Here is a 20062-nt window from a genome sequence, read left to right on the forward strand (position 1 = left end):
TTGCATCAGGTGGCCAAAGTACTGGAGTTTCAGCTTCAACATCAGTCCTTCCAATGAATATTCAGGACTGATTTCCTTTAGGTTGGACTGGTTGGATCTCCTTGCAGTCCAAGGGACTCTCAAGAGTCTTCTCCAACACCACAGTGCAAAAGCATCAATTCTTTGGCGCTCAGCCTTCTTTATAGTCCAGCTCTCACATCCATACATGACTACTGGAAAACCCATAGCTTTGACTAGACAGATCTTTGTTGGCAAAGTAGTCTTTGCTTTTTAATATGCTGTCTAGGTTGGTCATAACTTTCCTTCCAAGGAGTGCTGCTGCTGCTGCTGCTAAGTCGCTTCAGTCGTGTCCAACTCTGTGCCACCCCATAGACGGCAGCCCAGCAGGCTCCCCTGTCCCTGGGATTCTCCAGGCAAGAACACTGGAGTGGGTTGCAATTTCCTTCTCCAATGCACAAAAGTGAAAAGTGAAAGTGAAGTTGCTCAGTCGTGTCCGACTCTTCGAGACCCCAAGGACTGCAGCCTACCAGGCTCCTCCATCCATGGGATTTTCCAGGCAAGAGTACTGGAGTGGGTTGCCATTTGATGGCTGCAGTCACCATCTACAGTGATTTTGGAGCCCCTCAAAATAAAGTCTGCCACTGTTTTCACTGTTTCCGCATCTATTTGCCATGAAGTGATGGGCCCAGATGCCATGATCTTTGTTTTCTGAATGTTGAGCTTTAAGCCAACTTTTTCACTCTCTTGTTTCACTTTCATCAAGAGGCTCTTTAGTTCTTCTTCACTTTCTGCCATACTTTAACTATACAATTCAGCAATCACACTCCTTGGTATTTACCCAGAGGAATTGAAGTTTTCACACAAAAACTTGCACATGGATGTTTATAACAGCTTTATTCATAATTGCCAAAATTTGGAAGCAACCAAGATATACTTTGTAGGTGAATGGATAAACTGTGGTACATTCACACAATGGAATATTAATCAGTCATGTCAGACTCTTTGCCACCCTATGGACTGTAGCCCACCAAGCTCCTCTGTCCAAGGAGTTCTCCAGGCAAGAATGCTGGAGTGGGTTGCCATTTCCTTCTCCAGGGAATTTTCGGACCCAGAGATCGAACCTGGGTCTCCTGCATTGCAGGAAGATTCTTTATTGTCTGAACCGCCAGGGAAGCCATATTATTTAGTACTAAGAAGAAATGAATTCTCAAGGCATAAAAAGACATGGAGGAAACTCAAATTTATATTTCTTACAAAGTGAAAGAAGCCAGTCTGAAAAGGCTACATGTAGTATGATTTCAACTATATGACAGTCTGGAAAAGGTAAAAGAGTATGGAGACAGTAAAAAAATCACTGGTTGCCAAGGGTTAGGAGGGAGGGAGGGATGAATAGGTGGAGCACAGATTTTTAGAGCAGTGAAACTACTCTGTGTGACGCTATCATGGTAGATAAAGGTCATTAGACATTTGTCAAAACCCATACCATATACATCAAGAGTGACCGTAAGAGAAACTACAGACTTTGGGTGCTATATGTCAGTGTAGGTTCATCATTGTAACAAATGTACCACTCTGGTGTGGAATGCTCATAGTAGGGGAGGCTTTGCATGTGTTATGGCAGGGAGTGTATGAGAAACCTCTGTACCTTCCACTCCATTTTTCTGTGTCCCTAAAACTGCTCTAAAAATACAGTCTATTTTTTTAAACTGTTTCAGTCCAACCACAAAACATGGAGGGTCAAATGCACCGAAAGTAATTTGCATCATTTACAGGTTGCCACAATGATTGACCTAGGGATCCCCAACACTATTCCCTTGGACTCATTTGCATACAAATGATTTGCATACTGACATAGTTGCAGATCTCAGGTTATTCCATTCCCTTCTTGTTGCTGTTTATGTCCTAGATAAGCACAGCTACTGGCTCCCAGAGGACTGAGCACCCCAGGACTCTGGGATACACCCTAGTTAATCTGTAGCAAGAAAGTAGACAGGTGTGACTCAGTGACACAGGCACCCAAATTCATCCAGTGAACGCTGAACTTGGTGCAGGATAAGATTTTAAGGACACACACAAGCATGCACATACACACCGATGCCCAGAGTCCTGGACCCTGGTACATCGGGATGAGGTGGCAGACAGAGGACAGATCTCAGCAGGGTCACACCACAGGGTTTTAGCCTTTTAATCAATTTCTGCAATCCTCACGTTTATAAAAAATGGTATAGATACTGTCTACCACATAGAGTTGTAAGGATTAAAGGAGGTGCTGTCTATAAGGGCTCGGCAAATGTTTGTTCTTCATATTGTGATCTTGCACGAGGTACCAAATGCCTGGAAAATGGAACTAATAAGTGTACCTTTATCTAGGGGACTTCCCTGGTGGTCCAGTGGTTAAGATTTTGCTTTGCAATGCAGGGGGTGTGGGTTTGATCCCTGGTTGGGGAGTCAATATCCCACATGCCTGTAGCCAAAAAAACAAAACATAAAGCAGAAGCAATGTTGTAACAAGTTCAAGAAAGACTTTTTTTAAAAGTACCTTTCTTTAGTGGCATTTCTCACATTGAAATACTGAGCAGTTGAACCACCTCTCCAAGCCTGAGAAGTTCCCCTCCACATGAATCCAAGCAACTCTGCTTCCTACAGATGAACAAAAAGCCCAGTGCCCATCGGACCTCCTTGGTGGTCCAATGGTTAGGACTGCGTTGCCACTGCAGGGGACACAGGTTCCACCCCTGGTGGGGGAACTAAGATTGCACATGCCAGGCTGCGTGGCAAAAAAAATGGAAAAAAATTGCCCAGTTCCCAGTCATAGCTCTCAAATCTCTTGCAAACACTCATTGCATTTTATTTTTGGTAAAATCAAGCAAATAAAACCCCTTCATGTCCTAGCCTCCCTTGCCCTGGACACGGCTGTGATCTGGATTCTGCCGTGATCTGGATTCTGCCAGACAAACATACCGGTCAGATTCAGAAGTTCGCTCCTCTAGAACATTCTCTAGGCCTACAGAATCCCCTCTGGCTGGTACTTCTGGAGAAGTAGAGGAAGCTCTTTTCTGGAATTGGAATGAGAGTGGCAGCTTCCTCATCTCATTTGTGGCAGAAGCTCCCTTACCAGGCCCATTTTGCAGTGTTGACAGAATTATTTTCCTGAAAGTTCCATCTGGAGCCTAGTTTTCAACAATCCCAATGATTCCATAAGCTATTTATTCTGCTTCACTAAGTCCCCACCTGCATGAAATAGGTGGAGTGGATTCTACTGTTGGCAACTAAGAACTCCTGTTACCTTCCCTTTTCCAGTCTTCCTGACAGCTTGGCTAATCACACCCTTCCTCCTGGGTTTTCAAAGCTGGAACCAGCTATTCCAAAAAAGGCAAAGATGGTGGAGAATTCATTTTGATGGAGGCATTGGCAGCAGCAACATCCAGCCCCCAAGGACTCCATCAGCTGTGGTACTCACTCCCACATCCAATGATCAGTGCTGTCAATGGCAGCTCAGTAGACTGGGTTTGGGGTGTGATTCCAGCTGTATTTCTGCGTCCTGCATTTGTTGTTGATTTTGTTGTTCCTGCCTTTTTTATGGTTTTTTTCTTTTTCCTGGATCTTGCTCTCTAGCCTTCCAAATCATTCTGTGATTTCCCAATTTCCTTTCTTCTTAAATCTAGTCATAGAGTGAATTACACTGATTGGGTTTTGAATGTGGAACTAGCTTTGCATTCCTGGGATAAATCCCACCTGGCTGTGATATATTGTCCTTTTACTACATGGTTGGATTTCCACTAGTGTCTCTATTCATGAAGAATACTGTCTGTGCTTTTCTTGTAATATTTTTGTCTCGCTTTGACACCAAACTAAGACTGGATTTCAAGAATGAGTTAACAAATTGCACTAAAAAGGAAAAAGGAAAAGAACAGAATGAGTTAACAACATTCTTCTTTCTTCTAAGAAAAAAGAAATATAGAAATGATAATATTTCTCCTTAAATGTTTTGTGGAATTCACCAGTGAAATAATCTGGCCAGGGAGAGTTTTAAACAGAAATTCAATTATTTTAAAATAGATACAGAGCTATTGTGTTTGTTTCTTTTTGAATGAACTACAGTAGTTTATATCTTTCAAGACATTTGTCATGTCATGTAATTGTTGACTATATTGGCATTGAGTTCATAATTTTTCCTTATTATCTTTTTATTACATGAGAATTTCTGTAGTGATGTCAACTTTCTTATTTCTGATATTGGTATTTGGGGCCTTTTCTCTCTTATTTTGCTTGTTCAGTTTGGCTAGTAGTTTATCAATTTTATTGACGGTCTCAAATAATCAACTTTTGTTTTCATTTATTTTCTCTATGCTTTTTTGGCTCTCTTTCCTTTCTTGTGCTTACTTTTGGCCTCCATTTGCTCTTTCCCTTAAGGTGGGAAGCTGAGATCATTTATTTTAGACCATTTTTCTAGTCTAATACAGGCCTTTAGTGCCATACGTTGTTTTCTAAGTACTGCATCTCACACAGTTTGCAGCATAGCATTTTTATTTACATTCAGTTCATTGTAAAGTAATTTTTTTTTCTTTTTGATGCATAGCTTACTTAGAATTTAGTTATTTTGTTTCCAAATATTTGAAGATTTTCCAGACATCATTCCAGTATTGATTCCTAACATTTCTATGCGGTCATTCTTCTTATAACTTGAGTAGTTTTAAATTTACTGAAATTTATTTTATGGCTCAGAATACAGTTGAGCTTTATAAATGTTTTGAGTGCTCTTGAAAATAATGTGTATTCTGCTACTGTCGGTTGAACTGCTCTGGAAATACCAATGACATCAAGTGAGCTGTATTATTCAAGTCTTCTATATTCTTACTGATTTTCTGTTCATCTGTTCTGTCAATCATTAAGAGAGGGTATATAAGTATACTTGTGAATCTGTTTGCTGCTTCTTACAGTTCTATCCCTTTCTGTTTCATGTATTTTGAAGCCTTGTTTTAGGTGCATATAGTTTTGGGGTGTTATGTTCCTTTATGAACTGACTCTCTTTGTGCCTGCTAATACTCACTGCTCTGAAATCTCTTTTGTTTGCTATTGCTAAGTATACTTTCACTTCTTTTTAAAATTAGTGTTAGCATAATATATCTTTTCTATCCTTTTACTTTTAACCTGTATGGGTCTTATAGTACAGGTCTGATGGTGGTGAGTTCTTGAAGCTTTTGTCTATCTGAAAAAGCCTTGTTTACCCTCACTTTTGAAAGCTGTCTTCTTAGTAAGGAATTTTAGGTTGATGGATATTTTGTTTTTCTTCCATTGCTTTAAAGATGTTGCTGCATGGTCTTTTATATTAAATTGTTTCTGACCAAAAAAAAAAAAAAAAATCTGCTGTTATTCTCTTGTTCCTCTGTATGTAATATGTTCCCTCCTTTTCCCTGGCTACTTTCAATCATTTTTCCTTATCAGTGATTTTAATCAATTCAATTATGATGTGCCTTGGTGTAGTTTTCTTTATGTGTCTTATGTTTGAGTTTCTTTAAACTTTTTAGATTTGTGGGTTTAGAGTTTTCTTCATATTGAGAAATATGGGGGCTCTTATTTCTTCAAATAGTTTTCTGCCCCCTCCATTTCCTGCAAGGACCCCTACTCCACCTGCACGGGCTGCCTGAAATTGCCCCACAGCTCGCTGTTATTCCATTTAGATTTTTCATCTGTTTTTTCTCTGTGCTTCATTTTCAACCATTTCTATGTCTTCGGTTTTACTAACTTTTCCTTCTGATCTGCAATTAATCCCATCCAGCGTATTTTCATCTCGGACATTGTAGATTTGTTTCTAGAAATTCAGCCTGGATGTGGACACAGTGGGGGAAAGCGATGGTTGAGACGAATTGGGAGAGTAACGTTGACACACATACACTTAAATGTTGTTGTTCAGTCACCAAGTCATGTCCACTCTTTGTGACCCTGTGGACTGAAGCATGCCAGGCCTCCCTGTCCATCACCATCTCCCTGAGCTTGTCCATGTTCATGTTCATTGAATCAGTGATGCCATCCAACCATCTCATCCTCTGTTGCCCTCTTGTCCTTCTGCCTTCAATCTTTCCCAGCACCAGGATCTTTTCCAATGAGTCAGCTCTTCACGTCAGGTGGTCAAAGTATCAGAGCTTCACCTTCAGTCCTTCCAGTGAATATTCAGGGTTGATTTCCTTTAAGATTGACTGGCTTGATCTCCATGCTGTTCCAGGGATTCTCAAGAGTCTTCTCCAGCACCACATTTCGAAAGCATCAGTTCTTCAGTGCTCTGCCTTCTTTATGGTCCAGTTCTCACATCTGTACATGACTACTGAAAAGACCATAGCCTTGACTATATGGACCTTTGTCAGCAAAGTGATGACTCTGTTTTTTAATACACTGTCTAAGTTTTTCATAGCTTTCCTTCTAAGAAGCAATCGTCTTCTAATTTCAGGGCTGTGGTCATCATCCGTGTTGATTTTAGAGCCCAAGGAGAGGAAATCTGTCACTGCTTCCACCCTTTCCCCTTCTATTTGCCATTAAGTGATGTGACCAGATGCCATGATTTTAGTTTTCTTAATATTGAGTTTTATCTGTCTTTTTCACTCTCCTCTTCCGCCCTCAACAAGAGGCCTCTTTTCTCTCTGCCAGTATAGTGGTATCATGTGCAAAGTAGACAGCTAGGTGTATAAAATAGGTACACTACCATATGTAAAATAGATAGCTAGAGGAAAGCTGCCATATAGCACAGGGAGCTCAACTCAGGGCTCTGTGTTGACCTAGTGAGGTGGGATGGGGGTGGGGTGGTGAGAGGTGGAATAGGTATACATGTAGCTGCCTCGCTTGGTTGTACAGCAGAAACTAACACAACATTGTAAAGCAATTACACTCCAATAAAAAAGAGAAATTCAACCTCGACCTTTTTTATATCTCCCATGTCTTTATTTAACATATTCAATCCTTCCTCTAGAATCTTGAACATATGGAACACAGTCATACTTTTCAAAATGTCCTTATCTACTACTTCTGTTATCTGGGTCATTTCTGGGTTAGTTTCAGTGGATTGGTTTTTCTCCCCCCTTTGGGTTATGGGGTTGTAGCTACCTGCTTCTTTGCATCCCTGGTAATTTTTTTCCCACTGTGGAGCAAGATCCTTTTTGTAATTTGCCTGATGTCCACTCTGGCTGGTGGGGAGAGGTGCTATTTCTAGTCTTAGGTGAGCTCCAGGGATTGTTCCCTTTAGTTTTGTTGGTATTACTTCCCACGCCTTAGAGTTTCCTCTTACGCATGCTTTGACCTGTGCTCAACTGCATCTTTGAGGGGCACCTTTTGAAAATCTCCCTGGTTCTCTCTCTGTGTAGCTTTCTCCTTTCCAGTATGCTTCCCTGCAAATCTTAGTTGCCTTGGCCTTCTTGCTCTCAGCTCCATATTCCCAAATCTAGGAGATCACTAAGCTCTGCCAGGCTTCCCCTTTTTTTGCACCATGACCTGGAAGCTCCCATATCTCAGAGATTACTGTCCTTCACAGCCCATCATCTAATATCTTAAAAACCACAGTTTTATATATTTCATATCCTTTTTAGTTCTTTTGGGTATGAGAGCACATCCAGCCTCTGTTGTTCCCTCTTGACTGGAAGCAGAAGTCTTCCTCTTGTACTTCCTTTTGTACACAGCCAGAGTAATTTTCTGATGTTTACAAAAGAAAACACTGGATGAAACATTACCTTGCATGATTAATGTGAAGATTAAATGAGAGAACACACATGTATGCTCAGGATAGTGTCAGCACTGAACAAGTGTTCAGTTAATGTTGATGTACTTGTCAGCTTTTGCTGTGTCAACAAACAACTGCCACACCTCAGCGGCTTACAATAACAAACACATCTAGCTCACGGGTGTTCTGGTCTACTGGTCTTTATCTGTCATGACTCGGCTGTGCTTACCTCCCCTTGAGCACCAAGCTTTCTTATTCTGGGATGCAGATTGACAGTAGCATCATCTAAGAAGACAAGAACATGATTTATAAATCATGAGATGCATTTAATGTTTCTGCTCTGACGTGGTACCTGTTGCATCCTCTCACATTCGACTGGCCATCCTAAAGTCAATGGGATACCACTATACTCCATCCTTGAAGAGTTCTGGCAAAGAAGAGAGGTATGATTCCCTTACAGAAGAGGGAGCTGATGGTGATGGTGATGGAAGTCGCTCTTTGTGACCCCATGGACTGTAGCCCTCCAGGCTCCTCTTTCCATTGAATTCTCCAGGCAAGAATACTGGAGTGGGTAGCTATTTCCTTCTCCAGGGGATCTTCCCCTCCCAGGGATCAAACCCGGGTCTCCTGCCTTATAGGCAGATTCTTTACCATCTGAGCCACCAGGGAAGCCCGAGGGAGCTGATACTTGGGAACAAAATATCATTTACAATAGCTGGTGATTGTTACGAACATCTTCTGCAAGTAAGTTTCTCTGTATATTTTTGTGAAGAGCACTGGGGTGAACACATCTCTGTCCATTATTATTTCCTTTCTCCTAGGTACATACCTGTCCTCTGACTCATTTGCTATTGCCCAGTGGACTCTGATTACTGCAAGAGGAGGGACAATGCATTTGAAGTGGGCTCAAAGGCATTGAGACAGATGGACAGTGAGAACTGGCAGCTCAAGGACAAACAGTATCAGTGGTCTGGGCGTTGGGTGGGTAACTGAATGACTTTCTTCAGTCTTCCAAGTGCCACTTCTGTCTTAGGCATCCAAATCTTTATTCCTTATCTTTGGTACAGGAAACAAGACTCCCATGATGTATCTGAGCAAATCAGTCCATTCTTGCAGGATGCCAGGCACTTCCTTTCTTCATGAAAGAAGCTCCTCTACCCAGCTCAGCTTGAATTGCTCTCTCCTCCCCCAAACTCCAAGAGCCTTTATTTCAGGGCATTTCACTTGGCAATGACTTACAGGCAGTTTTGCAACAGGTCTTCAGTTTAACTTCTATTTAACTGCCATATGGTTTGAAGACAAAGGAACTCGGATTTTCTAAGGGCCTACCTTGTGCCAGGTCCCTTACATGGAGCAGCTATTCTAAACCTTGTGATGACCTCACCAAGTTACTCTGTTTCACAGGTGAGGAAATAGACATACAGAGAAGTTAAGTGACTGTTCAAGGTCACATAGCTAATAAGTGGCAGAGCTGGGGTTTGAACTCAGGTCTGTGTGTGCTTTGGGTTATAATTATTTATTTTTGTTTTATAATAATTATTTTGGGCCCTTAGTGGGATTTTATGTTCCTGGAAAGCAGGGACTGCATCTTATGCTTCTTTGGTTCATCCATAAAGTCCAATGCCGAGACCGAGCATTGTACAGGTGCTCAAAAACATTACTAAATGTATTTATAAAGAGAGAAGCAGGGCTCCCCTGGTGGTCCACAGTGGTAAAGAATCTGCCTGCCAATGCAGAAGACATGGTTGAATCCCTAATCCGGGAAGATCCCACATGCCTTGGAGCAACTAAGCCTGTGTGCCCCACCTACTAAGCCTGTGCTCTGGAGCCCACAAGCCACAACTATTGAAGCCCATGCTCTATAACCTGCGCTCCAAAACAAGAGGAGCCACCATAGTGAGAAGCCCACACACCACAACTAGAGAGTAGCCCCACTCGCCACAGCTACAGCAAGTCCTGTGTGGCAGCAAAGACCCAGCCAGACAAAAAGAAATAAATTAAGAAAAAAAATTTTTTTTAAAGGGCAAAGCTAATGACTCAGTGCTCCTTGAGTCCTGAAAAACATACCAGGTGTGGTTCAGGAGAAAGTATTTCTCCTTTCTGCTCTCATCCCTTGGTGGTCTAATCCGCATCCCTGGTTGAAGGCATTGTGGGGATGAGAGGATATGATAAATGAGGCTTTGTCAGGGCACAGAAGAAAATCCATGAAGCTGTGGAGGTAGAAGGAAAATCACATTTACTGTGTGTCTCTGTGCTGGGTTTTCACCATTTATTATCTCATCAAAGGCACATAATATCTTATGGGGTCAGATTTATTAACCCCATTTAACAGCCAAGTGAAAAGAGAAAGTGAAAGTCGCTCAGTTGTGTCCAACTCTTTGCAACCCCATGGACTATACAGTCTGTGGAATTCTCCAGGCCAGAATACTGGAGTGAGTAGCTTTTCCCTTCTCCAGGGGATCTTCCCAACCCAGGGATCTAACCCAGGTCTCCCACATTGCAGGCAGATTCTTTACCAGCTAAGTATCAAACAGTAATAAACAATTTGGAGTCTCAATACAGGTCTGACTGACTTCAAAGCTCTGATGGTTGCCTCTACACCCCACTACTAACATGGACAGCACCCCCTCCATTGAGAGAAAGCTAAGTAAAGCCATCACTGAGGCTGGCTGGCCTTGAGCACATGGGGATTAAATAACTGAGAATATATTCCACCCACACAACTGAAAGTTACCCACTTCACACTACCTGATCCATTGCCACTGGAGACTTTTTATAGCTATTACCTGTGTGGTAGTCAAGCAGTTCATCTTTTTCATTGAATCATCTCATTATGTTCTTGACATAGTCTCTCATTCCCTCTGAAAATAAAATGGTTTAAGATGAAAACTGCAATTATAGTGCCATCTATTAAAAGGACCTGGGATTCCTGCAGCTTTTAAAAGAATGTGTAATTGCCGATTAAAGAAAAGCATGCTATTGGTCCAAACGATTGATTAAAAGCAAATTTGGAGGAATTTTCTGTGCACCATCATGGACAGGCTCACACCCTTTCTCCTAGAGCCCAAGTGATCTGTGTGAGGCTCAGAGAGGTTAATAACTTGTCCAAGGTCACACAGCTAGCGTTCTTCTGACATAGGAGGATATACATTTGAAATGTATTATCCAGGGACCTGACACAGACTAGAGTGTGTAAGATTCTAGAAGGGGTCAGATGATTTCATGGACAATGGTGGGCTTCCCTGGTTCCAGTGTTTGTCATCTTGTCCCTGGACTTTGGCAGTTTATTTATTCATTTTTTAATATTCATTTATTTGGATGTGCTAGGTCTTAGTGGTGGCACGTGGGATCTTTGGTCTTTGTAGAAGCATGCAGGATCTGTAGCTGTGGCATGTGAACTCTTAATTGTGGCATGTGAGATCTAGTTCCCCAACCAGTGCTTGAACCCAAGGCCCTGCATTGGTAGCATAGAGTCTTAGCCACTGGACCACCAGGGAAGTCCATTAGCAGTTTAGACTCCTCTCGCTCACCTCAATCCCTTCCCACAATAACACCCTGAGAGACTGTGGCAATTATTATTGGTTGTCCACCAAAAAGGCTCCCCCATCCTTTTGGCATTACCAGAATGGTAGTTTTAATCCAGTAACAATATATCCAGGGAGAAATCTTGATAGGTTTCAGCCTCTCCTTGCAACTACACACATAAATAAATAAGTCTTGTGTTCTACTTAGTAGATTTGGTTTGCTGTAGTAGAATGAGTTGGAGAAGGCAATGGCACCCCACTCCGGTACTCTTGCCTGGAAAATCCCATGGACGGAGGAGCCTGGTAGGCTACAGTCCATGGGGTCGGGAAGAGTTGGACATGACTAAGAGACTTCACTTTCACTTTTCACTTTCATGCATTGGAGAAGGAAATGGAAACCCACTCCAGTATTCTTGCCTGGAGAATCCCAGGGACGGGGGAGCCTGGTGGGCTGCCGTCTATGGGGTCTCACAGAGTCGGACACGACTGAAGCGACTTAGCAGTAGCAGTAGCAGTAGAATGAGTACAAGGATTCTGAAACTATTTTCTATGTTTTTAGATCTGAACAAATAAATGAATATACTAATGTTGGGAATCAGAGTTCTCACTATGGAAGAAACAAACCTGAAATGGAGTAAAGCAAGCAAAGCCCTACAGAGTTTGATGGGAATTAGAGACTGGAGCGTGACCCTTTGGGCTTCCCTGGTGGCTCAGATGGTAAAGAATCTGTCTATAATGCAGGAAACCCGGGTTCCATCTCTGGGTGGGGAAGATCTCCCAGAGAAGGGAATGGCAACCCGCTCCAGTACTCTTGCTTGAAGAACTTCATGGACAGAGGAGCCTGGTGGGCTACAGTCCATGGGGTCGCAAAGAGTTGGAAACGACTGAGTGACCAACACTTTCACGTCACTGTATATCTAGCTTTGCCCAGAGAAAGGGCCTTGAAGTGTTGACATAATCAGCAATGAGCACACTCCAGCACGCAGTTTCAGTTTCTGAAAAGCATTTTCAGACTTCCTGACGATCCAGTGGTTAAAGACTCTGTGCTTCCAATGCAGGGGGCGCAGGTTCAATCCCTGGTCTGAAACTAAGATTCCACCGGCCACGTGGCATCTCTCATTAAAGGTAATTTTTTTAAATAAATAAGCATTTAAAAATAAAGAGCTTTCTTTGTTGAAAAAAAAAACAAACAAACAAGGGGTCCTTGAAGAAATGGCTGATTCAAGGACTGGGGCAGAGAAAGTACAAAGTGAGTTTGGAACATGGACTGCGACAGAAAATAAGAAATATTAATAATAGGAATAGATCAAAAGTACAAGGAGACACCCAAAGACAGTAAGCATCCAAATGTATGACAGTTATGGGTTATAACCAACTGAATTTATTAATAATAAAAATCTATAAGTTCACCCAAATTTGTATATACGCACTAGGGACAGCTTTCCCCTGTTGTAGAAAAATGCAGAAGAAATGACGGTATTAGAAAACCACTGTTTTGCTACCATCCTAGAAAAGAGCTGGACAAAAATCATCAAGGGATGCTAAAACATGTGGTTGAAAGTCTAATGAGGAACAAGATATTTACAGTCTCAACAAATCTCTCCACAAAGTAATTATTAATTAGAAAAGGAAAAATAGGAACTTGGCAAGTACCCTTTTAACAAAATGATCAAAGTTAACACCACCAATAATGGGGCAAATCAACCTTGCTGCCTCCTTATATTTTGCACTTCTGTCACCACAGATATTATTCTGGCCCAGAGTACTTAACCTAAAACTAATAATGAGGAAATATCCAGACAAACCTAAATTGAGGGGTATCCTACAAAACAATTGGCATGACTCTTAAAAATATCAAAGTTAGAAAAAGAAAGGGTGAGGAAACATTCCAGATTAGAGGATGCTAAAGAGACCTGATAACTAAATGTAACATACAACCTTGGATTGGACCCTGGAGCAGAAAAAGGTTTGTTATAAATTATAATATTTGGACAATTATAATATGGATTATAGATTAGATACTAGTAGTTTTCAGTGTTAAAATTCCTGCTGTTCTGTGGATTCATCAAAGAATTTTTTTGTTTGGGACTTCCCTGGTGGTCCTTTGAGGATTTGAAATAGCTCAACTGGAATTCCATCCCCTCCACTAGCTTTGTTCGTAGTGATGCTTTCCAAGGCCCACTTGACTTCACATTCCAGGATGTCTGGCTCTAGGTGAGTGATCACGCCATCGTGATTATCTGGGTCGTGAAGATCTTTTTTGTACAGTTCTTCTGTGTATTCTTGCCATCTCTTCTTAATATCTTCTGCTTCTGTTAGGTCCATATCATTTCTGTCCTTTATCGAGCCCATCTTTGCATGAAATGTTCCTTTGGTATCTCTAATTTTCTTGAAGGGATCTCTAGTCTTTCCCAATCTGTTGTTTTCCTCTATTTCTTTGCACTGTGAAAGTGCTGCACTCGATATGCCAGCAAATTTGGAAAACTCAGCAGTGGCCACAGGACTGGAAAAGGTCAGTTTTCGTTCCAATCCCAAAGAAAGGCAATGCCAAAGAATGCTCAAACTACCGCACAATTGCACTCATCTCACACGCTAGTAAAGTAATGCTCAAAATTCTCCAAGCCAGGCTTCAGCAATACGTGAACCGTGAACTTCCAGATGTTCAAGCTGGTTTTAGAAAAGGTAGAGGAACCAGAGATCAAATTGACAATATCCGCTGGATCATCGAAAAAGCAAGAGAGTTCCAGAAAAACATCTATTTCTGCTTTATTGACTATGCCAAAGCCTTTGACTGTGTGGATCACAATAAACTGTGGAAAATTCTGAAAGAGATGGGAATACCAGACCATCTGACCTGTCTCTTGAGAAACTTGTATGCAGGTCAGGAAGCAACAGTTAGAACTGAACATGGAACAACAGACTGGTTCCAAATAGGAAAAGGAGTCCGTCAAGGCTGTATATTGTCACCCTGCTTATTTAACTTATATGCAGAGTACATCATGAGAAACGCTGGGCTGGATGAAGCACAAGCTGGAATGAAGATTACCGGGAGAAATATAAATAACCTCAGATATGCAGATGACACCATCCTTATGGCAGAAAGTGAAGAAGAACTAAAGAGCCTCTTGATGAAGGTGAAGGAGGAGAGTGAAAAAGTTGGCTTAAAGCTCAACGTTCGGAAAACTAAGATCATGGCATCTGGTCCCATCACTCCATGGGAAATAGATGGGGAAACAGTGGAAACAGTGTCAGACTTTATTTTTTTGGGCTCCAGAATCACTGCTGATGGTGACTGCAGCCATGAAATTAAAAGACGCTTACTCCTTGGAAGGAAGGTTATGGCCAACCTAGATAGCATATTTAAAAGCAGAGACATTACTTTGCCAACAAAAGTCCGTCTAGTCAAGGCTATGGTTTTTCCAGTGGTCACGTATGGATGTGAGAGTTGGACGGTGAAGAAAGCTGAGCGCCGCAGAATTGATGCTTTTGAGCTGTAGTGTTGGAGAAGACTCTTGAGAGTCCCTTGGACTGCAAGGAGATCCAATCAATCCACCCTAAAAGAGATCAATCCTGGGTGTTCATTGGAAGGTCTGATGTTGAAGCTGAAACTCCAATACTTTGGGCACCTCATGCGAAGGGTTGACTCATTGGAAAAGACCCTAATGCTGGGTAGGATTGGGGGCGGGAGGAGAAGGGGACGACAGAGGATGAGATGGTTGGATGGCATCACCAACTCGATGAACATGGGTTTGGGTAGACTCCGGGAGTTGGTGATGGACAGGGAGGCCTGGCGTGCTGCAATTCATGGGGTCGCAGAGAGTCGGACACGACTGAGTGACTGAACTGAACTTCCCTGGTGGTCCAGGGGTTAAGACCCTGCATTTCACTGCAGGGGGCACAGGAAAAGTGCCCCTGGTCAAGGAACCAAGATCCTGCATGCTGCTCAGTGCAGCTAAAAAAAAAAAAAAACTACTTTGTTTTTAGCAACTATTAATACATAGGAAAGTATTCAAGGACAAAGGAGCATGATGTATGCAAGTTACTCTCAACTAGTTCAGAAAGAAAAATTATGCCACAAACATGGCAAAATGCCAACAACTGGTGAATTGTGGTACAATAGAGATGGCACACCCTTATTGCTACTCTTCTGATTGGGTTGCTTGTTGTTTAGTTGCTCAGTCCTATCTGACTCATTGTGCCTCCATGGACTGTAGCCCACCCGAGGAGCTCCTCTGCCCATGAAATTCTCCAGGCAAGAACACTAGAGTGGGTTGTCATTTCCTTCTTCAGGGGATCTTCCTGACCCAGGGATCAAACCCACTTTGCAGGCAAATTCTTTACTGCTGAACCACCAGGGAGACAGACTAATTCCTATCTTTAAATCTGAGCTGGTCTTAGTCACTTGTTAGACCACCAGGCTGGTGGGAAGCGATACTCTGGGGCTTTCTTGACTATGTTATGAGAAGCTTTGCCCTTTCAGCCTGGGCCTCTTGGAAAGCTCTCTCCAGAGCCCTTCAGCTGCTATAAGACATCTAGCAGCTCCCTGAGACCATCGAACTAGAGAGGCCATGCATAGGTGCTCCTGTCGACACTTCCACTCAGCTCAGCCTTGCTGCTCTCCCCACCAAGGTGCCAGACTTGTGAGTGAAGCTCTCTTGGATTCTCTAGATCATTCTATCCACGAGTTAAATAGCATTCCATGACCTCTGTCAACACCGCATGGAACAGAAATCACTCAGCTGAGCTCTGCCCAAATTCTTGACACAAAAAATCATGATACCTCCTATAATGGTTGCTGTTTTAAGCCATTAAGTTTGGCAGCAGGTTTTTCTTTTTTTTTTAATGCAAAAACAGATAACTAGTAATAGGGAGAGTGACTTTTTTTAAGAGGGCGTTCTTTGTATTGTTCTCACAACTTTTCTGTATGTTTGATATTATTTTTAAATTTTGAAAAATTTAGGGCCACCAGTTCATGGGTAAGATGGGTGTGTATTTTTGCTTAAACCAAAAGCTCTTTTTTCTCAGCAGGAAAATCATTTAGCAATTCCTTAAATCTATGCCAACTTCTAGACCCAAATTGAACTTCTCGAGTGAAACCTGGTGAGTCAAGACCACAAAGGGGTTTGCTGAACTTTGATGCTGAATGTGGAAACCAAAACTCATATAAAGTGGAAACATACCTGTTACATGTCTCACTTCTATGCTCCATCACTGTGGATCCAACTGCTTCTTCTCCTTCTCCACCAGATATGTCAATGACACTTCAGCTCATCATGTCCTAATCCTAACTCACAGCCTCAGCAACCTAAGCCCCAACTCCCACTGAAATAAACAAACAATAAATACAAAAATCCCTAGTCCTCCTTTAGTGTTTGCTATGTCAGAGAGTGGCTGCTCCATTCCTTTTCAAAATCAGAACCAGAATCTGAGACTCATCCTTGTTGCCTCCCTTGCCTTATTCTCCATCTTCAGCTGCACTGGTTTTACCTCTTGATCTTTCTCCCATTTATCCTCTTCAAGCCAAGTCACCATCACCTTTCACCTTCTAACCACTCTCCCTGGATTTAATCTTGCCCCCTTGAGAGTCCAATCTTCAGTTTCCTGGGCAGCAGCCACATTTAGAATACAAATCAGATTGTATCACTTTCCTGCTTAAAAACCATTCAAGGCTTCCTTTTGTTCTTGGACTTCCTGCAGGAAGCCATAAAGGAAAACTTTAAATTTAACTAGGAAAATGTATAAAAGAGGCAAAAAAGAATACACATAAATGGTCATAAAGCAGGCTAAAAACAAAGAATAAATTGGAGGGAAATATTCACACCACCATGTGAGTAACAAAGAGCTATAGTCCTTATTATATAAAAGAACTAACAAATCGACACAAAAAGGATCAAATTCCAATAGCAAAATGGACCTAGAACACAACAATTTAGCTCACAATAAAGAGGAAAATGGCATAGAATACAGAGAAAAGATGCTCAACTGCATTCATAATTAAATAAATATGAAACTAAGGAACAAGGAAAAATGTTACCTGTCAGGTTGACATAGATTCATAATTTTGAAAACACAAAATGTTGGGTTTCCCTGGTAGCACAGTGGAATGTGCCAATGCAGGAGACGTGGGTTCAATCCCTGGTCTGGGGAGATCCAACATGCCAGCGAACCACTAAGCCTGTGCACCCCAACTATTGAGCCTGTGCTCTAGGGGCCAGGAACAGCAACTAATGAAGCCCACACACTCTAGAGCCTGTGCTCCACAGCAAGAGAAGTCATCATAATGAGAAGCCTGCTCACTGCAACTGGAGAATAGCCTGCATGTAGCAACAAAGAACTTCCCTGGTGGCTCAGATGGTAAAGCATCTGCCTACAATGCGGGAGACCCAGGTTCGATCCCTGGGTCAGGAAGATCCCCTGAAGAAGAATGTGGCAACCCACTCCAGTACTCTTGCCTGGAAAATCCCATGGAGGGAGGAGCGTGGTAGGCTACAGTCCACGGGGTCGCACAGAGTCAGACATGAGTGAAGTGACTTAGCAGCAGCAGCAGCAGCAGCAACAAAGATCCAGCACAGCCAAAAATAATACACAAACTTAAAAAAGGAAAGAAAATACAAAATACTGATGAAGGTATAGTGCTCAGTTGTGTCTGACTCTTTGTGGCCACATGGACTGTACCCCACCAGGCTCCTCTGTCCATGGGCTTTTCCGGGCAAGAATACTGGAGTGGGTTGCCATGCCCTTCCCCAGGGGATCTTCATGACCCAGAAATTGAACCCAGGTTTCCTGCATTGCAGGCAGATTCTTTACCATTTGAGCTACTTGGAAAGCCTGATGAAGGTATAAAGATTCAAACAACTCTCTACACAGTTTGTATAATCAAGGCCATTTTAAGACCTTTAGGACTTCAGGCACTCTTACTGTCAGAAATCATGCTCTACATCATATGAAATACACATATATCCTATATTAAGTACAATTTTTGCTGATATTGAAAGGCTTCTAATAATTTTCTTTTGAAATTACTTGGCTTTAAGTAATCCTTATGATGAGTTGTGTAATTTATGATAAGCTATTTAATTTATAATAGCCTATTTCTCAACAGTCATTATACATACTTGTGAATTCTTGCAAAATAAGCAAAATATATAACCTACAAATTGTTTTCAAATATAACAGACTTTGTATGAATAATAGTATTACAAGTAATACATTGTAGAGATATTTAATTGAATATTTATTGATCTCAGATTTGCAGTTTCCCTGTGTCAGGAAGCTAATCCATACTGTTCAGTGCTCAGACATTTTCCTAGGCCCCTGATGCTAAGCTATGTCTATAGGACATTTTAATGGTGAAAGGGCCCCAGACAAATATCTCCAGAGGACAATTAGATAATGCCTTTCAAAATGATAAAGGTGCATATTTTTCACCAAGAAATTCTTCAGAAGTGAATTTATCCTATACATATACTCACACATGTGCCCAAATATGTCTTTACAAGTGTTCCTGGCTGCAGTGTTTCTAACAATGAAAAACAGTAAGAGCTTAAAACACCCATCAATCAGAGGTTGAGTAAACACATACTGTCACATCCATGCACTGGGGTACCATGCAGCCCTTGGAAACAACCTATGTGTGTCCAACTGCGCTGACATGGAAAAAGCTTCTGTATGTGTTGTCAAGTGGAACAAATGAAAGCGTGAAACACTGCAAGTAAAACCCCATCTGCCTTCCCCTCATATACTCATTGTTTCTTAGAAATATCTATATAGTGTATTACACGTACGTTTGTGAAATCGTTCTAGAAGCACATATGAGAAACCTTGACAATGGTCATCACTATGGCCTGGGGCAGGGACAGGGAGAGGACACCGAGGTTTTTTTGACTGTAACTCATGAGTCATTTTCTTAACGACTTAACAAAAGGGTAAAAGGGGTAAAAGAGGAAGGAGACTAAGAAACAGGAGGAGAAGGAAAAAACAAATTCCTAAACTGGACCACAACAGATTTCCCAAGCTGGGGATCTGGCAAAGGATCTGAGAACACCCAGGGACTCTGACTTTGAAGGCCAGTGGGATTTGATTACAGAACTTCCACAGGACTGAAGAAACTTAGAGGGTACAAACCAAATCTTGTGCATACCAGGACCTAGGAGAAAGGACAGTGTCCCCACAAGAGACTGAGCCAGGCTTGCCTGTGAGTGTTTGAGAGTCCCTGGTGGAGGAGCGGGTTGACAGTGGCCTGCCTTGGGGTCAGGGGCACCGACTGCAGCAATCCTGGGAGATGCAGCATGCTGACATAAGTCCTTTCGGAAGAGGTCGCCATTACTCCTACCATAGTTTGGCCTCAGGCCAAGCTACAGGGAGGAAACACAGCCCCACTCATCAGCAGAAAATTGGGTTAAAGATTTACTGAGTGTGGCCTTGCTCACCAGAGCAAAACCCAGATTCCCTCACAGCCAGTCCCTCCCATCAGGAAGCGTCCACAAACCTCTTATCCTCATCCATCAGAAGCCAGACAAAATGAGAACCACAATGACAGAAAACTAACCAAACTGATCACATGGGTCACAGCCTCGTCTAACAATGAAACTATGAGGCATGCCCTGTAGGGCCATCCAAGACAGACGGGCCACTGTGGAGAGGTCTGACAAAATGCAGTCCACTGAAGAAGGGAATGGCAAACCAGTTTCAGCATTCTTGCCTCAAGAACCCCATGAACAGTATGAAAAGGCAAAAAGATATGACACTGAAAGATGAACTCCCCAAGTTGGTAGGTGCCCAATATGCTACTGGAGAAGAGCAGAGAAATAGTTGCAGAAAGAATGAAAAGGCT

At 42.2% G+C, this 20062-nt stretch overlaps 1 protein-coding gene across 4 annotated transcripts in view; it reads right to left on the reverse strand.

Moving 5' to 3' along the window:
• Positions 1-20062, reverse strand: part of SPSB4 (splA/ryanodine receptor domain and SOCS box containing 4) — a 122629-nt gene that overhangs the window by 93505 nt on the left and 9062 nt on the right. For 2 of the 4 annotated variants that reach the window (XM_081573993.1, XM_081573991.1), the window contains 3 exons: positions 10492-10566; positions 9773-9915; positions 7935-7990 (listed from right to left, as the gene is read on the reverse strand). The gene's annotated coding sequence lies outside the window, so the exon portion shown is untranslated. Of the gene's footprint in view, positions 1-7934; positions 7991-9772; positions 9916-10491; positions 10567-16409; positions 16552-20062 lie in introns of all 4 variants that reach the window. The other 2 variants (XM_081573992.1, XM_081573994.1) reach the window with 2 other exon arrangements.

Source organism: Giraffa tippelskirchi, chromosome 2 (genome assembly GCF_054371585.1).
Source record: "Giraffa tippelskirchi isolate mGirTip1 chromosome 2, T2T-mGirTip1v1.2.pri, whole genome shotgun sequence".
NCBI lineage: Eukaryota > Metazoa > Chordata > Mammalia > Artiodactyla > Giraffidae > Giraffa > Giraffa tippelskirchi.